This window comes from Pteropus vampyrus, unplaced genomic scaffold, assembly GCF_000151845.1.
Source record: "Pteropus vampyrus isolate Shadow unplaced genomic scaffold, Pvam_2.0 Scaffold288, whole genome shotgun sequence".
NCBI classification, from domain to species: domain Eukaryota; kingdom Metazoa; phylum Chordata; class Mammalia; order Chiroptera; family Pteropodidae; genus Pteropus; species Pteropus vampyrus.
Genome location: NW_011889069.1, coordinates 1,156,839 through 1,177,483, shown reverse-complemented (window position 1 = coordinate 1,177,483; position 20,645 = coordinate 1,156,839).

Below are 20,645 nucleotides of genomic sequence, written 5' to 3'. Positions count from 1 at the left end.
TGTGTTTGTTTCCTTAATCACCAGTGATGTGAACCAGCCCAGAGGCACACTGAAGTGGCTCTGTAGTAGGAGAATATCATTAACATGTCAAAATGCCTGCCTGCTATTTGTGCTACACGGCAATCTCCAGGCATAGCTGCTACGGTCCCAAAGATTACAGGGTAGTCTGCAGCTTCTTTATGCAGGAGATTAAAAATAATCTTAGATTTCCAAGCAGTTCCCTATGGGGTATTTATTTTTCCTCCTGTGACCCCGGTACCTAAGTCAGTGTCCGGCACAGAGCCCGCTTTCAGTGTTTGCAGGATGGCTGAGCGCTCCTGCCTTGTCCAGAGGGCCTGCTATAGATCAGGCGGAGAGCTGGACACTTTCACTCTCACCCTCTCTTCCTATTGCTCTATGTGTCTATCTTTATCTCCTGACAGGTATGCATTCCATATAACAATCCCACCCAGTAGGTAGTAACTGTCTCTGTTTCCCAAAGTGGCACAGCTGACAGGTAACTGAGTAGTTATTTGGCTCCATTGCTCATATCGTTTTCACCATGCTATATCTCCTCCAAGTGAAAGGCTGAATAAACAGATAAGGAACAAATAGTGAAAGACCATGATAAGGCTGTCTAGTGAGGTTTGCTTTTAAAGGGACTCAACCCAAAATGCCTCTGAGGATACAGGCTTATTTTCATGGGCCTAGAGAATACCCTAAACCAGTAATGAATTGGAGAGCAACAGCTGCTGTTGTTTGGTCACCCAAGCCGGCCTGAAGTGGTAGGTCACTCCTGTTCGAAGGCTGTCTCTCACACCCTTTAATATCAACTTCATTGGGCATATGAGGCAGCAAGTAGATTAGGATTCAGCACAGGTTCCTAAGCAAATGCCTAAACCCTTCAGGGGGAGTCAAGATATGAAAATTAAAAACAAAAGTAATGATTAAAAACCAATTTCGGTAAGTATCCAGGTAAAAACGGGGTTTTGTACAGTTCCCTTCCTCCATCAGCTTTTCTTCCCATGGTTCGAAAAGTCCAGAGTGGCCTTTGGTACGTGATTCAAATGTCCTCTTTTGGTGGTTCTCCCCTCTCTCCTTCATTTTTTTGGTCTGAGCTGACACCAGAGACAATTAGGGACTGTATAATCATTGCTGCTGGGGTTGCATGAGCTGCTACATACATTCTCCTCAGAAGAGGCTGATTACCATATTAAGCATCTTTCACTTGACAAAAATCAGTGAGAATGTTTCCCTCCGTTCCCCAGAATGTAGACAAGAGAGTCAAGAGGGAGAGGCAGGAAGCTACCAATGAGGTCTAAATTATCAGAAACTTCTCCCCATCTTTCACAATATTTATTTCCTTTGATGTTGAAATCTCCTTTCTCTACTTGTATTTTATTTATTTGATTTTTTATTTCTTCTTCCTTTTTTAAAACTGCCATTCAGGGCTGTTGTCCTGTCTGCAGAGCACTGAACCTGCCAACATCAATTGGAAAGGCCGCCCAGATTTGGCAGTTTGAATCATCACATTGCTGCAGCCCCAGAGGCTGACCCACACATCAACTCAAATCTAGCCAGTTGGACCCAAGGATCTCACTCATAATTGGCAGCTGTTTTGAGAACATCAGATTTTATTCACCATTTTCAATAAACAACCTAAGAAAGAAAAATAAACCCCAGAAGCCAACTTTGCAACTGCACTGCTTTCTGACTTGAGGGCAAGTAAAGTGGAGACTCAGATCAATTATCTGAATAATTTGAACCTCAAACATATTTCCCATAGAAACACTCAAACAATTGAAGTAAAGGAGCTTTGGGGTGACCTACATTAATAACTTCTTTCATCTGCCTCTTCACTTTATCTACCTAACCCAGGATGGTGTCAGTAAGGCCATAGGATGTAGCAAGAATGGGAGTAATTTATTAAGGGCCTATTATGTTCTAGGCTGTGCTCGAGGGCTTTGCATACATCAAATTCTCTAGGTAGGTACCCACTAAGATCTGGGCTTTCATGTGACCACTCAAAGGATCACAGTCTGAAAGTTATAACTAAGTTTTAAAAGGATTGTAAATTTAACCCTTTTAAAATATAAAAAGAGAATCTATTCATAAAAAAGAACAATGTTTCCTAAAAGCAAATAGACAAAACACACTGACCACCCAACTCCAGTTCTTTCCTGCTCCAGACCTGCTGTGGGGCCCTCTCTGAACACCTCACACTATTCTCAGATGCCCCAAACTCCTGCCATAAGGCCCTGGTTTTTTATTTCTTTCTCTGTTACCTCCCTCTTCTCTAGACACAGCTCTCTTTATTCATTTATTTGATTCTACATCACACACACACACACACACACACACACACACACACACACACACACACAAATTAACCCACAGAACTAGCTGTCAAAGAGTAAATTCTCATTAGGAGGAAGGAAAAAGGAAAGCTGTGCAGGCTGTCAACAAAGACAAAAGTTTTTGGTGGACTGGGGCTGATGGGGTGAGGAAAAGGAAAGGCTGGGGATACTCACATGCTGATGAAATGTGTACCTGTCTTACAAACCATGTGACAACCTTGAGAAGAAGATATTATCTCTACTCCATGGTGGGAAATTTGAAGCTCAGATGAGTTGTCTGAGGTCACTCAGACCTAATAAATGACAAAATTAGAACCAGGGTGTATATGACAACAAAGCCCACCATTTTCCCACCAAACTATGAGTGTCCTATAGAACAGATAAAATGAATCTGGAATAACAACCGTGAGAACAATAAGAGTTGTATGATCTATTTCCAATCATCCTTTAGTGAAGCAGATGTAGGAGGGGGAGAGAAAACCAAGAAGGCTGCAAAAGACTTCTCATTCACTTCTGATCCACTATTACTTTTTCAGTTCTTACCTAACGCTAGTTCAGCTGGTTCTTTCTGATTGAATATGGGTGTGGTTTAGCTTTTCTTAATAAGTGCAAAATCATTCATTCCACAAATATTATTTAAATTCCTTCCATGTTAGATATCATGTGAGAAGGCAGACAGACGAATAGAAATACATGATCCTTGTCATGAGAGAGCTGGAGGTGAATTGGAGATACAGAAATTAAAACAATTAGGACGGTATTAGGTAGTAAGGGGAAAAGAGCAGGAAATATCCAATTGGACCTGAGGTGATCAAGAGAAATTTCACCAGACATACCTTCTTTAATGGTTTCTGCTAGCTTTCAAGGTTATCCTGAACTATCTTTAATTTTCATATTTAACCACTGTGTTCTACCCAATCCCTAAAGAAATTGTTAAGTTAGCCATGCTCCAAAGTCATACCCCCTCAAGGCAAGTAATGTAGTAAAATCATATTTTCTTGACTTCTACACAGTTCAATTCTATTATTACTGGCATGGTTCAATAAATATTTTTGAGTACCTATTGATTATAATCATGATCTAATAGCCTCTAGCCTCATGGAGCTTAAAGTCTATTGGAGGAGATTAATATTAATCAAATATTTATAAAGCGTATGCAACATTTCATACACATGAGCATAAAATTTAACTGGGTCCTGAGAAAATAGAAGAGAAGGATCTGACCTGGGGGTTGGGGGGCAGAGGGTGGTAGGAGAGGTAGTCAGAGAAAATTTCTCAAAGAATAAATGCTTGAGCCAAAATCTGAAGGCAGGAATGAAGAGAGAGACTCATCCCATACAGAAGGAAAAAGAGGCTGTGGTCAGAGGGGCAGAGCAAAAACAAGTGGCTGGAGAATAGCAGTGGGGACAGTTCAGGGCAGCAGAGGCTAGATGAAGCCAAAGAACAGGCCGGGCAAAGCCCCATAGGACCTGTGGGTGTGCGAAATATATTAGTCTTTAACCCATGTGCAAAGTGAAATCACTTATGGCATGATACTCTGAGAACAGATCTACACTTCAAAAGACCACTGAGCTTCTACTTGAAGAACGCTTTGCAGACTGGCAAGAGTTAATGTGTGAGACAAGTAAGAAGACTGCTACAGTGATTCAGACAAGCTACAAATGGTGGAAAAGCAATAGGCTTGGATTTAAAAGAAAAAAAAAAGAGCTTGGGTTCTACAGTCTGCCCCTTAGCAGTCAAGATTTGAGAGGCACAGTTGTCTTTGTTTGGCTTTCCCATCTACAAAACTAGGGAAGATACTTTCTTACCTCATTCTAGGGTGCTTTTGAAGATCAAGTTAAATAATAAAAATAAAAATACAAAATATATTGTAATAGGACCTTAATAGTAAGGAACAATTAAAATATATGTAGTGGGTACCTACTAAGTATGAGAAAGAATTCAAGTGTGTAAGCCCACTCAAAAAGAATGCCTGCAAAAAAATAACATAATTTTTTAAACTTAACATGTATCCTGGGAGGTATCTGAGAGAGAAATTTGGAGAAAATGTTGAGCAGGAGAAAGAGAAGAAAGAGAGAGAGGAAGATAAGGAGAAAGAGGGAGGGGGAGAAAATGGGAAAGGGAAGGAGGGAGAAAGAGAAAGGATGCTAGAACAGTTTCCATTTAGTTATTTAAAACAGAGAATGAGGAAACTGAAAAAGACTAATGTGTGAATATGGAGAAAGTATATGAAGGGTCCATTCTCACCTTCTGAATGTCAATTCTCCTCCAACTCCATCATCTCATGGATCTGTTTATGAATCAGAAGGCCTCCTTTTTAAATAAACCATGATGCTATTCACTTTTCCTTTTGAAGAGCTACCTCCATTGTCTACATTTCCCCCATGTGAACCTCTGTATAATTATTTAGTTGATAACAGTCTCCTGACAAAAAAAAAAAAAAAAAAAGCCAAAAAGAGAAAAGCCTCATTCTAATTTTCAGAATGTTGATTCCAGAAAGACAGAAATGATTTTTTATTTTGTTCCCATTCTGCAATTAGATAGCAACTTCTTGGCTTTTTAAATGATGATTAAGTAAATCCTACTATTCATCTTAATAAAAACAAATTCTACTGAAACACTTTTAAGTTTTATGACAAATGGAATGTCCTGAGTTAACAGAGTACTTAGTATGTGAAGAAAAATTCCCCACCAGTATCCAAAGATGTGTTCTCAGATCACTGTAAGTCTCTTCAAAGTTACTTTTGGATATCTGTTCACCAGCTCTCCCCCACCTTTTTTTCCTGTTGGCCCACTCTCATTGATGGCATTGTTCCTAGAACCTTCATTCCATACAGTGTCAAATGCTTCTGAGAGCTTAGAGAGTGTGCTTCTGTCTACCAATGCCAAGCCCCACCGTGCCAACTGCACAGAAATCCAGGGCGATGGAGCGAACACCACCTGCTTGTTGGCTTCCTTTCCCTCTCACCCGCCATGCCCGCTTCACCCAAGCTGTGGCAACCTCTCTCGAAGAGTGACCCAGTCACCTTGAAGCAGCGATATGCCAGTGTGTCAGTTTTGCACCAATGAGATTAAAATTATCCTGCTAGCCTGGCAGATAATTATCTTAATAAGAAATTTTCTTTGAAAACACAAAATCTACAAACTACCTTTTGATCTCCAAACTTGAACCAAGCTAACAGCTCCATCTCAAAATATGATCATAGAATGAAATTAATATTGATTATGATGAATAAAAAGTGCTGCATGGAAGATAAGTAAAAAATGTTTCAGATTAGGGGCGGGGGAATAAAATGACAATAAAAATGAAGTATTAGCAAAGCACTATAAAACGACAATAAAGTCCAGTGTTTTTAAATCACTAAGTTAATTAATAGAAGATTCTGGAGGAATATATTAAGTTAACACTGAATTGCATGATCCATATTTTAAAATAGTCTACCAATTAAAAAATTCAGAAGGCATTTTCAGAGAGGAATCTGAGGGCAAGAGACTGGATGCTAAAAATTAGTATTGAACCACATTAAATTTACTCATTTATCTATTGGACAGTATTTTGTATGAACTCACCATGTGCAAATGAGAGTGGCTATAGAAACAAAGGGCAAATCATGGCCCTGGGGTGCCTACAGACTAGCCAGAAGAGACTACAGCAGGCACCATGATTAATTATATCAGGAGTTAGAATGGGGGTGGAGGGGAAAGAGAGAGAAAGGTGAGTGCTACCTAAAGGAATCAGGAAATTGCTAACCACCCCACATAGAAACCCTACACAATGGTAGTACAGGTGAGCAGTCCTGCATGTATTTCGGGTTTACTCTGTCCATGGAGATGCAAAGCTGAGATCTGAGCCCTAGTGGAAGTAGAACCAAGGAAATAGAAGCGCAGCATTCTTGTTAATAATCTCCCAGACAGAGCAAATGCCTCAGGTAGAACTCCAGACTACTGAAAGCAGGCTTTCGAGAGGCAAGGACTACTTTTATTTCCCTCTTTGGTCTTAGATCCCTAGGGCCTGTGCTTCTAGTGGTAGAGGTTCAGTTGTGTACCCCTGGGTACTGAGTGCTAAACTGATATCTAGAACAAGGACTCATCTAGGAGCAAAAAGGGAACAATTACTCCCAACGTGCCCCGGACTATTTATGGAGAAGACTCTGAACCTGAGAGGGCAAGCCAAAGATTGCAAGATTCCTTAGAAGTCTGTCATCTTCCTTTTACTACAAAGAGTTAAAGAGGCCATCAGAGCATTTAAAAGCAACAACCCTATAGGCAAACAGCATCCCTTCAATATCTTTAAAATGGGAATAATCACAGAACTTACCTCATGGGTTTACTATAAAGATCAAATAAGTTTTTGTATGTAATTCACTTCAGATAACCCCCTGTATAGAGTAAACACTCAATAATTATTTAGTGTATGATATTTATCATTTAAAAATTCCTTTATTTAGTAAAGTCTCATTTGAGTTACTGAGTATTTATAAAATTTTTAAATAATGAATAAAAACATTGAGCCTTGTTGCAGAGGCATATCGAAGGGGTAATAAAAGGAATATTCCTAAAGTAGAAAAATGTCCCCATCATGTTGAATTGGCCAAAATGATGGAAGTTAAAAAGAAACTTACAAAAAGTCATTTCTAGAAGAAGAATTGGAGTCTTGAGTCCAGAACACTCTTTTTTATCATGAGATGCTCCTTTTAAAGACAGTCTTAAACGGTCTGGGTTTTTATTTTTGTTATGGAATTTCATGCTAATACTCCAAAAGAAATTGAAAGCCATGTCATTCTCATGCATAAAATCCTATAGTGACTTCTGATTGGAATAAATTACATGCTCCTAATCTTTCTAGCTAATTCCTAGTGAGAGTCCTGGTATATTAGTAAGAATCTTGCTATTCAGGTCATTTAATTAGACAAATTCTACTTCTCTCAAGTCAGGTAAGAATAAGTGCTGTGGAAAGAGGGCACAGATACACATCAGAACCACCGCCACCACCATCACCACCACCATCACTACCATTGTCATGTGTTGAAAATGTAAAAAAGAGTTATTGAGGAAAAACCTATGAGAGAGAAGTGGCAGAGTCCATGAAGCCTGATTCTTACCCACAAAGAGCCATGTCTAGGCTAGGTACTGAGATACCACAGAAAGGGCTCTAAGAGAATGACCTTATCATTTTGTAAAAATTTTTATTACACGACATGTACAAGAGAGTTTAGAAGGGGCCGGGAACAGCGAATCAACAATTTAACAATGGGAACTTCCTTTCCAAAGAATGACATTATTAGAAAGAAGGAAAGTCTCCTGAGTTCAGTCTTTTTCATTGAGCTGAGCCAACTTAGAGTTGCCCAGTTGGCATCTTGCTGAGCTGTCAAATAGGGAAAGAATGAATCTCCAAAACTCAGAACACTTGATCCCCATTGGCTCAATGCGTTCTAGCTCGTACATGCTTATGGCTTTCCCTAAGCCAACACATCCACTTCCATTATCTTAATTGCTATCCATAAGTTAATGTTTCTTAAATCCAAATTTCCAGCTGTAACTTCTTACCAGAGCTTCATATGGATATTTTTCTTGCTTGTCTCACAATACTTCATACTCACAATACCTCAGTCTAAAAATTGGTGACCCTCATTCCCCAAAACCTTCTTCTCTGCCAAATTTTCTTGTCATAATTGATTGTTCTAACATCTACTTTAATGGGCCCAGCATTCAAACCAAAAACCTGCAGTCATCTTTGTCTTCTCCCTCTAAGTAACTTTTCATATTAATTCATCACTATGATGACTAATTATATGTGTGAACTTGACTAGGCTAAGAGATGCCCAGAGAACTGGTAAACATTGTTTCTGGGTGTGTCTGTGAGGGTGTCTCTGGAAAAGATTTAGCATTTGAATCGGTAGACCAAGTAAAGTAGATTGCCCTCACCAATATGAGCTGGCGTCACCCAATCTGTTGATGGCCTAAACAGAACAGAAGAAGCAAAGGAAGAGTTAATTAACTTGAGCTGAGACATCCATCGTCTGCCCTTGGACATCAAATACTGATACTCCTTGTTCTCAGACTTTCAGACTCAGACCAGGACTTACACCATTGGCCCCAAATTCTCGGACCTTTACATTTACACCGAATTATACCATTGGCTTTTCTGGCTCTCTAGTTTGTAGATGGCAGATCATGGGATTTCTTGACCTCTATAATCATGTGAGCCAATTTCCATAATAAATCATTTATAACTACATCTATCTATCTATCTATCTATCTATCTATCTATCTATCTATCCTATTGGTTCTGTTCCTCTAGAGAACCCTGACTAATACAATCACCAAGTCAGACCAATCCTACTTTTTAATTTTTTGAATTCTCATCTGCTTCATACTTGTATCCAAGGCCTTAGTTCAAATATTCATCATCTCTTATCTGCTTCATCCCATGGTCTCTTAACAAGTCTACCTCTCAAACCTTCCATATCTTCATTAGCTGCCTGAACATGTCACTTTGTTCTCCAGTTTAAAATTTATTAAAGGTCTTCATTGCCTACATTCCTTAAAATGACCAACAAGAATTTTCATCAACATATTTCTTGTGATTCCTCTTCCTTTATCATGTCATACATACAACATGCTAAAAATAACATATTTCTTGCTCTTAGGCTTTTGAACATAATATTCTCTCTAAGAATATTTTAGGGTTAACTTATTATTGCCACCAATCCCTTACCTCATTAGTTCCGATTTGTCCTTTAGATTTCAGTGACAGAAGTTTGGTGATCATTTTTCAAGAAGATATCAAAGTATCCAGATATTTGTGAAGGATCTGTTTGTGCTGAAAGAGGAACTAGAAAATCTGAAAATCTCCTCTAATCGTTGCCATACCTTAATAGGCCCCGTTTCCTGGTTGGTGTGTTTTATCACTGACTCCATTCATATCAGGGCCAACAATAACAGTTTTATACTCATTGACACACTCAAAAAATATCCTGCTTTCTCCTAACCAAGGGACTCTACTTGTTTATCCAAGAAACAGTCCACCTCCGTAAGCTAACACACCTAATCACCTTAGCCAGAGGGCCCCCAATTCCTTTCCAGTTTTAACACAACTTCACCTTCACCTTGCAATTTCAGTCACTCACTCCATCTTCTTTATCCTAGGGAAACAGAAAGGACTAATAGCATTGAAGAACCTTTCAATGTTATTTCTCCCACCACCAAGATGACCTTTCATAAGGTTATTTGGTCTTCACACAAATGAAGAACTAAATTTTGTATGTAAGCCACCTGCTCCACACAGGTGGCCCAGCCATTGACAAACTTCCTAGAAATGTGACATCTCACATTTGAAAAATTATGCTGGATTCAAATTAAAAAGCATTAGTTCCTAGACAAGTAAAGGACGAATTCGATTCTCTATGTAATGGTTTCTTCTAATACAACTTTCCAAAGATAAAGTTAACTCCATTCTCCTCATGAGTGCCCCTATACTCTCAAAATCTTTGTTTCAATAATTTCTACCCTGTACCACCAAATTTAAATATTCAAAAATCTGCTCACATTTACGTAATGTGAGAACAATTAGCATTTCACTACCAGTGTTCCACTCTGCCTGGGAGATGACCTGCCTATTGGAGGATATGTGAAATGTGCCCAACCTCAAGAGAGGTAAATCAGATAACAAGCCCACGAGTTTCTAGGGTTTAGTTTCTCTGCCATCCACTCTCAGTGTTCTGCTTCCAGATTCATCTACTGCCCTGCTTAACAGCCTTTAATTGCCCCACAACACACACACTGTCCACAGTATAATGCTCAAGGCTAGGCCTTCTACACATGTGACCAGCTCTTTTTGATCTGGTTCCTGTCTGTCCACCTAGCTTCATCTACCCCAGGTATACCTCAGAGACATGTCAGTACAACCAGCTATTTGAAAAACATATTAGGAGAAAATATAGCTTTCCATAGAATTCAGCTAATACTAATGACTTTGGATTTAGAATTTGTCCTTTGAAATAAGGGCATCAGCAAATAAGCTCCTTTAGCAAAGAATACTTACACTAGCACAGATATTTTGAGTTAAGAACAATACGAGCAATACTCAGGTTGGATCTGGATTATATCAGAACCAAATGTGTTAAACCAAAGTAAGGATAACATCAATTCTTTATTGAAAAGAAGCTGAAAACCTGTACTTTCTTTGCTCTATATTGCAATGTAAAATGAACTGTAGATAGTTCTCATTACATGTTGTGAGTTCTGTCACACTTAAATCCTTTTGTCACCTTCACAAAGCTCCACGCTAAAGTATCTCTCTGGCCACTGTTATATATAACTGCTAGGTCCTTCAGGTCAGATCCTTCTTGATGATTGGAGTCAAGATTCTGGCACACAGCAACAACAGGACCAGATGTGCCCTTCGCTTCCTCACAGAATGTTGTCTTAATGAGACAATCCTGTCTAGGTTGATCCCATATAGAAATGGCATTTGTCGGCAAACCTTTTTCAGGGAAACTCCTCTCTATGGGTAAGTTTTATGATTTCCATGAACTCAGGCCTGGCTGAGACCCCTTCTCCTGCCTCCAAAACTCCTTTCCTGACCTCAAACTAATCACCATCCTCTACCTGTCCTATTCTTCATATTACATGGACTCAACTGTGACATGGCCAGGATCTCTACCAGATTCCTACCTCTAGTCACCTGACCAGATAAATTTATGATTATTGGGTTATCCTTGGCTATCTAATCAAATCCAGCTTGGTCTTTATTTTAACTTTCTATCCTGCATATTCAGCCAAACCCACCCTTAAGAGAATGGGCACACCCTGCCCCGACCGGGCAGTTCTCCTGGCTTGAACTCTTCTTCATGGCCTTCCTGGGCAGGCTTAGTAGACAGTTTGGCTGAGGCATGCTTTGTGTAGGATGGTTATAGGAAATGGGGCTATAAAAGCAGATTGAGGTCAATCTAGGGAGGATTCCAAGTGAGAGAAAAAGAAAGAAGCATCTTTCCTCTGCCTTGTAGCCCCTCCTTCAGCGGCATACCACTGCCGCAGCACAACTTCAGATTTCATTTACTGGATAGGGAGCAACTCCATTAAACCACAAAGCATCACTTGAGAGAGGATTATTTTCTTACCAAGGTGACTGGAGGTTTTTTAGTTCTAAGACTTTATGATCACATTGTCTCACAGGCAGCTTGACAATGTCTTATGTCTCTGACACTGGAGGGATTTATTCACTTGAAGCACAGCGCTAAATCCTTGGCAGGCACTGTATGTAAAATCTGCTTTATAAATAAATACTATATTGCCCTTCTGCTTTCCTTTCTTCTGAGAATCTGCAAAACTCCACCATCTCATAATAAAATAAGCTCATGCTTCTACCTTAATGGAAGGTAGATGTTATAATTGCTGAGTTTTAGAAGCTTCCTCCTCTATAAGATTGGAATGATAATATCCATACTTCTTTCCATTTCACAGAGATGTGAGGAAGTTTGAGTGGATATTAGGGTAGAAATATTCCACTTGGAGATCTTGAGGAAGAAGTGAAAATCCTTTGTTCTAAACTCCACAGTTGTGCCTTGTTTTCTTACCCTTTCCCCAAAACCTCTTTCCGCTCTCTAATCCAGCACGAATCCATGTATCCAATGAAAAATAACACTGGGTTAGAAGAAACTTGAGTTTGGTTATTCCTCCAGACATGATTACCTAGCTCTGTGTGAATCCTGCTTGTGATGGGGAGCTCACTTTTCCATAAGGCAGACAGTTCCATGGGAGAGAGTGCTTTTTCTCACATGGAGCTAAAATCCCCTCCACCCCCGCATAATTGTTGCCTTTTAGTTCCAACCATGACCCTCTGGAGCATTTCTGAGCAAGTGTTATTCTTTCTCCACATGACAGCACATCAAATATTTGAAGGAAGCTATCATAGCTACTTTTCATTATTTTCTTCTCCCACATGAGATAGGGGCAGAACTCGGCAAGCAGGCAAAATCGTTCACAATGACTTGTAATATTTCCGTTTCTTAAAGAAGAAATAAACATGGAGCAATTTGTCACCCACTTACTGTCCTATTTTTTCAGGTAAAATAAATGTTATTTTCAGCACCGAATCTACCTCTGTTAACTCTTCAGTCTCAGGATGCTGCAGAATTTAGTTGTATTCTGACGCTTTTGCTGACCCCACTCTTGGAAAATGTTGGTTGTTCTGTCCTGTGTGCTCCCAAGATACTCCATTTAAATTATTGCATTGTTTTATTTCAGCTCATTTATATCCATGCCTGCATCTCAAGACTTTAAAAGTCTCAAGCACAGCCCATATTTTAATCATATTGGTATCCCCAATGCCTAGCAGAGTGCCTAGAACTTGGTAGCAACAAAATAAATGTTGCTGCTATATGAATGCCGTCTATACATCATAATAAAGAGGGCTGTCAAGATTCTCTCAATGCCTTAAACTATTGGGAATCTGTTACTTTACAAAGTTGGTTTATTATTTTTCCTGTCAGCTTCAGGTTCTAAAAATATGGAGCACGTGTACAAATGTGGAAGCAACTTTGTATATATATACCCCATAAAGAAGATCTATGCCAGTACTCTGCTGTATTTATCTGGTGACTAGCATCAGTGGTGACACATAAAACTATACAGTTAAAAGACATTAAAGTACAGCTTAGATGAAAACAGATGAAAAAGATAGAAACTGCTCAAAAAGCTGCTAAGAAAAAAAAATCTTTAGGCCCATTCTTTAAAGCATTTACATAAATAATCCTGACTAGAAATGTACTTTTTAAAAAAATTCTGGAGTGTGTATCTGTGTGTGTGTGTGTGTGTGTGTGTGTGTGTGTGTGTGTGTGTGTGTATTAGATAGGAGAGAGAGTGGTTTTTTTTTAACTTTTAATTAAGTTTATTGGGGTAACATTGGTTAAAACAATTAGATAATTTTCAAGTGTATATTATCATTTGACATCTGTATATTCTATTGTGTGTTTACCACCCAAAGTCCAGTTTTCTTCAGCTTCCATATATTCGATCCCCTTTACTCACTTCACCCTTCCCCTAAACCCTATATTTGATACCCTTTATCCCGTCTACCTCCCCCCTCCTCCCCCACCCCAATAGTAACCACTAGTCTATAGTCCTCTGGTAACCACTAGCCTATAGTCCATGTCCATGAGTCTCTGTTTGTTTGTCTGGCTCATTTATTGCTTTTAGGTTTATATCCCACATGTAAGTGATAGCATGTGCTTTTCAACTTTTTCTATCTAGCTTATTTCGCTTAGGATGATTATCTCGAGTCCATCCATGTTGTCGTAAATGGCAGTATTTCATCTCTTCTTATGGTTGAGTAATATTCCATTGTATATATGTACCACAACCTCTTTAGCTAATCATCTATCATAGGACACTTTGGTTGCTTCCATGTCCTGGCCACTGTGAATAATGCCGCTATGAATATCAGTGTGAAAATATCTTTTCGGATATGAGTTTTCAAGTTTGGGGGGTAAATATCCAGTAGAGAAATTGCTAGATCATATGGTATATCAATTCTCAGTTTTTTGAGGAACCTCCATACTGTTTTCCATAGTGTCTGTACCAATTTGCAGTCCCACCAGCAGTGTATGAGGGTTCCTTTTTCAACGCATCCTCTCTAACATTTATTACTTGTCCTGTTGATTATAGCTATTCTAACAGGTGTGAGATGGTATTTCATTGTGGTTTTGATTTGCATTTCCTTAATAGCTAGCGATGTTGAGCATCTTTTCATATATTTGTTGGACATTTGTATGTCCTCTAGGGATAAGTGTCTGTTCAGGTCCTCTGGCCATTTTTTGATTGGATCATTTGTTTTGTTGTTGTTATAGAGTCGCATGAGTTCTTTGTATAGTTTGGATATTAGGCCCTTATCAAAGGTGTTGCAAACATATTTTCCCATATTGCAAATATATTTTCCCATATTGATGGTTGTCTTCTTACCTTATTGATGGTTTCTTTTGCTGAGCAGAAGCTTTTTAGTTTGATGCAGTCCCATTCATTTATTTTAGCTTTTATTTCCCTTGCATTTGAGGTCAAATTCATAGAATCCTCTTTAAGTCCAAGGTCCTTCAGTTTAGTTCCTATGTTTTCTTCCATGCATTTTATTGTTTCAGGTCTTATATTGAGGTTCTTAATCCATTTTGAGTTAATTTTGGAGTGTGGTGATAGACAACAGTCTAGTTTTATTCTTTTGCAGGTGGCTTTCCAGTTTTCCCAGCACCATTTGTTGAAGAGGCTTTCTTTTCTCCACTGTATGTTTTTGGCTTCTTTGTTGAAAACTATTTGCCTATATAAATATAGATTTATTTCTGGACTCTCGATTCTGTTCCACTAGTCCGTGTATCTGTTTTTCTGCCAATACCATGCCGTTTTGATTACTGTCGCTTTGTAGTACAATTTGAAGTAGGACAAAGTGATGCCTCCAGCTTCATTCTTATTCCTCAGGATGGCTTTGGCAATTCGGAATCTTTTGTACTTCCATACAAATTTGATGGTATTTTTGTTCTATTTCTTTAAAAAATACTGATGGGATTTTGGTGAGGATTTCATTAAATCTGTAAAATGCTTTAGGTAATATGGTCATTTTAACTATGTTGATTCTTCCAATCCAAGAACACAGAATATCTTTCCATTTCTTTGTATCTTCTTTGATTTCTTTTAACAGGATCTTATAGTTTTCATTATACAGGTCCTTCACTTGTTTCGTTAAATTTATTCCTAAGTATTCTATTCTTTATGTTGCAATTGCAAAAGGAATTTTTTTCCACTTCTTTTTCTGATTCTTCATTATTAGAGTTTGGATTTTTGAATGTAGAGTTTGGATTTTTGAATGTTGATTTTGTATCCAGAGACTTTATTGCATTTGCTTATTGTTTCTAGTAGTGTTCTTGTGGAGTCTTTAGGGTTTTCTATATAGAGAATCATGTCATCTGCAAATAGAGACAGTTTGACTTCTTTGTTTCCTATTTGGATGCCTTTTATATCTTTCTCTTGTCTGATTGCACTCACTAGGACCTCTAATATTATATTGAATAGCACTGGTGATAGTGGACAGCCTTCCCTTGTTCCTAATCTTAGAAGGAAGGTTTGTAGTTTTTCATCATTAAGTATAATGTTGGCTGAGGGCTTGTCATATGTGGTCTTTATTATGTTAAGATACTTTCCTTCTATACCGATTTTGTTAAGCGTTTGGTCACAAACGGGTGCTTTATCTTGTCGAAGGCTTTTTCTGCAAATGATCATATGATTCTTATTTTTAATTTGTTTATGTAGTGTATCACATTAATTGATTTGCGTATGTTGAACCATTCCTGTGCCCCTGGGATGAAGCCTACTTGATCGTGGTGTATAATATTTTTAATATGTTGCTGTATTCGGTTCGCTAGTATATTTTAGGATTTTTGCATCTGTGTTCATGAATGGTATTGGTCCGTAGTTTTCTTTGTGTTACCTTTACCAGGTTTTGGTATCAAGGTAATATTGGCCTCATAAAATGAGTTGGGAAGTACTACCTCTCCTTTGATTTTTTGGAAGAGTTTGAGGAGAATACGTATTAAATCTTCTTTGAATGTTTGGTAGAATTCACTGGTGAAGCCATCTGGTCCTGGACTTTTACTTTTTGATAGGTTTTTGATGATTGTTTCAATTTCCATACTGCTGATTGGTCTATTGAGATTTTTCCAGTTCTTCCTGATTTGGTCTAGGAAGATTGTATTTTTCTAAGTACTGGTCCATTTCTTCTAGGTTATTAAATTTGGTGTTATATAATTTTTCATAGTATTCTTGTATGATCCTTTGTATTTCTGCGTTGTCAGTCATAATTTTCCCTCTTTCATCCCTGATTTTGTTTATTTGTGTCCTTTCTCTTTTTCCTTTAGTTAGTCTAGCCAGGGGGTTGTCAATTTTGTTAACCTTCTCAAAGAATCATTTTTTTGTTGCATTTATTTTTTCTATCATTTTTTTGTTTTCAATTTTATTTATTTCTGCTCTAATTTTGATTATTTCTTTTCTTCTGCTGACTTTAGATTTCATTTGTTATTCTTTTTCTAATTTTTTAAAGATGAAGGTTGTTTATTTGGGCTCGTTTTTGTTTTTGGAGATAGGCCTGTAATGATATGAACTTTACTCTTTTAATCGCTTTTTCCATGTCCCCAAAGTTTTGATATGTTGTATAATCGTTATCATTTGTTTCTATGTATCTCTTTAGCTCTCTTATTATTTCTTCTCTGACCCAGTTATTCTTCAATAGCATGTTGTTTAATCTCCATGTATTTGTGATTCTTCCTGATTTCTTTTTGCAGTAGACCTCTAGTTTCAAAGCATTATGATCAGAGAATATGGTTGGTATGATTTCCACCCTCTTATATTTGTTGAGGCTATCTCTGTGCCCCAATATGTGGTTGATTCTTGAGAATGTTCCATGTGCACTAGAGAAGAATGTATAAGCAGCTATTTTGGGATGGAAGGCTTTGTAAATGTCATTTTTGTCCAGTTGGTCTAATGTGTCATTTAAGGATATTATTTCTTTATTGATTTTCTGTTTGGATGATGTGTCCATATTTGACAGTGGGGTATTTAGGACCCCTACTACAATAGTGTTTTGGTTTGTTTCAACCTTTAGTTCTGTTAGTAATTACTTTACATATTTTGGGGCTCCCTGATTGAGAGCATAGATATTAGTAAGTGTTATGTCTTCTTGGTGCATGATTCCCTTTATCATTATGAAGTGTTCCTCAGTCTCCTTCTTTACCTTTTTTATTTTGAAGTCTATTTCATCTGATATTAGTACTGCTTCTCCCACTTTTCTCGGAATACCTTTTGCTTGTAATATCATTTCCACCCTTTCATTTGGAGTCTATATTTTCTTTGGAGCTGAGATGTGTCTCCTGAAGGCAGCATATGTTTGGGTTTTGTTTTTTGATCCATTCTGCAACTCTGTGCCTTTTCATTGGTGAGTTCAATCCACTTACATTTAGGGTGATTATTGAAATATGAGGTCTTCTTATAGCCATTTTATCTTTTGCTTTCTGGCAGTTCAGTGTTTCCATTGCTTCCTTGTCCTTGTGATTCTGTTTTCAATATTTTGGTAGGCTTTTGTGGGTTTTCCCTCTGGTCCTTCTTGTTTTATGCTATATACAACGGTTCTGAACCTTCGGCATGTGGTTACCATTAGAAATATGTAAAGGATAGTTATATATATATATACAGTTGTCCATTTTCTTCTGTGTGTGCCTTATCTCCATTCCCCTTTGAGAATTTGGATCTTTGAATCCTCCCCTTTTTAGTCATTGTTATCTCAATTTGTCCCTATATATGGTGAACTTTCATTACCATCTTGTTATAACAAATCTTTTCTTATTATTTAAGCTTATAATGCCCTGTTCTCAGTAAGGGTTGCACTCCTCTGTTTCTATTTGCCTGATAGTCACTTTAGTCCAAATTATGTATTTTTTTGTTGTTATTATTTTGTTTTAGGCGAGCTGACCCCTTTCAATATTTCCTGTAGTGCAGGCCTCGTAGTGGAGAATTCCCTCAATTTTTGTATGTCTGGAAAGGTCTTAATTTCTCCTTCATATTTAAAGAGGCTGGTGGTTCTTTTCATTTAATAGTTTAAATATTTGATAACATTCCTTTCTGGCTTTTAAGATTTGTGCTGAGAAGTCTGACAATAATCTAATGGGTTTTCCTTTATAGGTTACCATTTTCTTCTCCCTGGTTGCCCATAGAATTTTGTCTTTGTCATTGTTTTTTGATAACTTTAATACAATGTGTCTAGGTGAAGGCCTTTTTGGGTTGAGATAATTGGCTGTTCTGCTGACTTTATGAATTCCAAGCCCCTACTCATTCCTTAGATTTGGGAAATTCTCATCCACTATTTGTCTGAAAATGCTTTTTAGTCCCTGTTCCTTCTCCTCACTTTCAATAATGTCCATTATTCTTATGTTTCTCTCCTGATGGGATCAGCTAGTTCTTGAATTTCTCTTTCATTATTTTTCATTCTTCGATTTCTCTCTTCTTCCTTCTGATTTATTTCTAGATTTCTGTCTTCGATATCACTGATCTTTTCCTCCATTTGGTCAATTCTATTTCCCAAGCTTGCTATTTCATTTTTCAACTCTTGTGGTGTGCTTTTTATCTCCAGAAGATATATTCTGTTCTTTTTGGGCATTTCAGTCTCCTTGTTCTGCTCATCTAGTCTTTTTTTTAATTCCAAAATTGTTGATATGATTTTTTCAGAACTCGCTGAGATTTTTCAGAAGTACCATTGTGATTTCTCTGTCATTTAAGTTCCGTATTTTTATGTCTGTAAGCTTATTTTCTGGAGATTTTCTCTTTCTGAGATGCCTTGTCACCTTGGTTGTTCATGGTGTTTAATGAATTATTTCTCTGCCTGGGCATTAATGTAAGTGTATTCTGTTGGGTTTTTTTTTGGGGGGGGGGGTTGTTTTTTTTTTTCCGGAAAGAAGGTTTATTATATAAAGGTCTCTCTTTAGCCTGTTGCAAAGAAGGTGCTTTTATTTTGGTTTCCAGTAGGTGGCATCTAAGCCTCTTGGATCCCTGATTTACATAGTCTTAAAAATGCCTTTTTAAAAATTTTTCTCATAGATATTTAATCATGCTCACTATCTACAGTTTCAATCCCTGTCAGTGTCAGCGACAGTCTTGGCAGCGTTTGCTTAGGTTCTCCTGGGGTCAAGGTGATTGGTCTCGGAGGGTATGGGGCGAGGGGCCCTATGGGTTGGGGATTGGGGGCTGCAGCTCAGCCTTGGTTTTGCAACCACTGCTGCAAAAATCAGCTGTTGTTCCTCTGCAGTCCCATCCTGCTTCTCCACTTTCTGTCCTGATGACTGGGCCCTGCAGCCAGCTGGCCACGGGGAACTCACAGCTATCCCACCAGGAATGTTTAGGGAACTCTCTGCTCCTTCTCACCTTCCCCTCCTCCTGCAGGGAGCTTCAGTGGCTGTGAGAGGCAGCTTCCTTATTATTCCTAGTCCACAGCCTGACACACAGGGTTCTGACCTATGGTAGCTCTTATGAACAGATCCCATGCTCAGACGTGCTGGTGTGCAGTTTGGGTGTTTTCTGTTGAGTTTTAGATGTTCAGCTTACTGTTATTTCAAGGGGAGAGATCTGGGGACATCTCTCACTCTGCCATATTTCCAAAGATGGAGCCCGCTGTTTTTAATTTAGAGCTAACATTAGCCATAATGCCCACGTTCCTCTCCTGCTTCTTCAGTGTTTTGGGAGATTGTTAGGTTACCTGTCTTCAAATAACCTTTATATCACTTGTAAGGGTGTTGGTAGAAATGGGACCGTTAATGACAGGGATAGCCAGGGGGCTCTTAGGTAGCACAGCATGTGCACAAATTTGGTAGAGTCCCAGGGAAGGGGTGGTCAAGTTTAATTGCTCTGTTCAGTTTCCTATGAACTTATGGTTTATGCCAAGAAAACAATCAGTTACAGATTTATCCTAACTAGCCAAGTTGATGCAAGAAAATTGCTGTGCAAATGTGTTTAACAAATGTTTCCCTTACTCAAATTTCATTTTAAATGTTCAGTAGATTTAAGAGAAAGAGAAAGAGCAAGACTTGCCCTAACCCTTTAAGCACGTGCCCACAGTCTTTCACTGGAAAATCTAAAGGATGATTTTAGTACTGAATAATAATAATAATAATAATAATAATAATAATAATAATAATAATAATAATAATTCAATCTGTCAGTTGAGAAGAGGGACTTCATAGAGAGATTAGAAGACTGGTTGCTATATTACAACTTTAACTTAACTGAAAGAGATGGCCAAGGTGTGTCATATTGGAACTATCTCCAAATTTACCTCTCATATAATTTCAGACTAGAGAAAAGGTACAAGACACAGACATGAACTTAAAGCAAGCTGAAATGCTTAGAGAAGATGCATGGAGAAGGGTAGCTTTTTTAGCAAGGGAGGTATCAGGATGCAGGGGACAGGTAACAAGTCACATTCTATACAGATTACTTCAGGCAAGTAAGTAACTAGCCAAAACCAAAGAATTTGATTTTTTGAAATGTCTAAGTCTCTAATTAAAGCATCCAGAGTGAGTCTTTAGATTCAGAACTAAAGCCTGGAAGGTACAACTATGGGCTCTGGACTCAGATGGCCAGGTTCAATTCCTGATCATTCCACTTTCCAGCTTTGTGATCTTTAACCTCTCTAAGGTTTCCTGCACATAAAAAGAGGGTAATTATGTCATAAGCTCATAAGTTTGTAGTGAAGTTTAAAGAAGATAATTCTGTAAAGCACTTGAT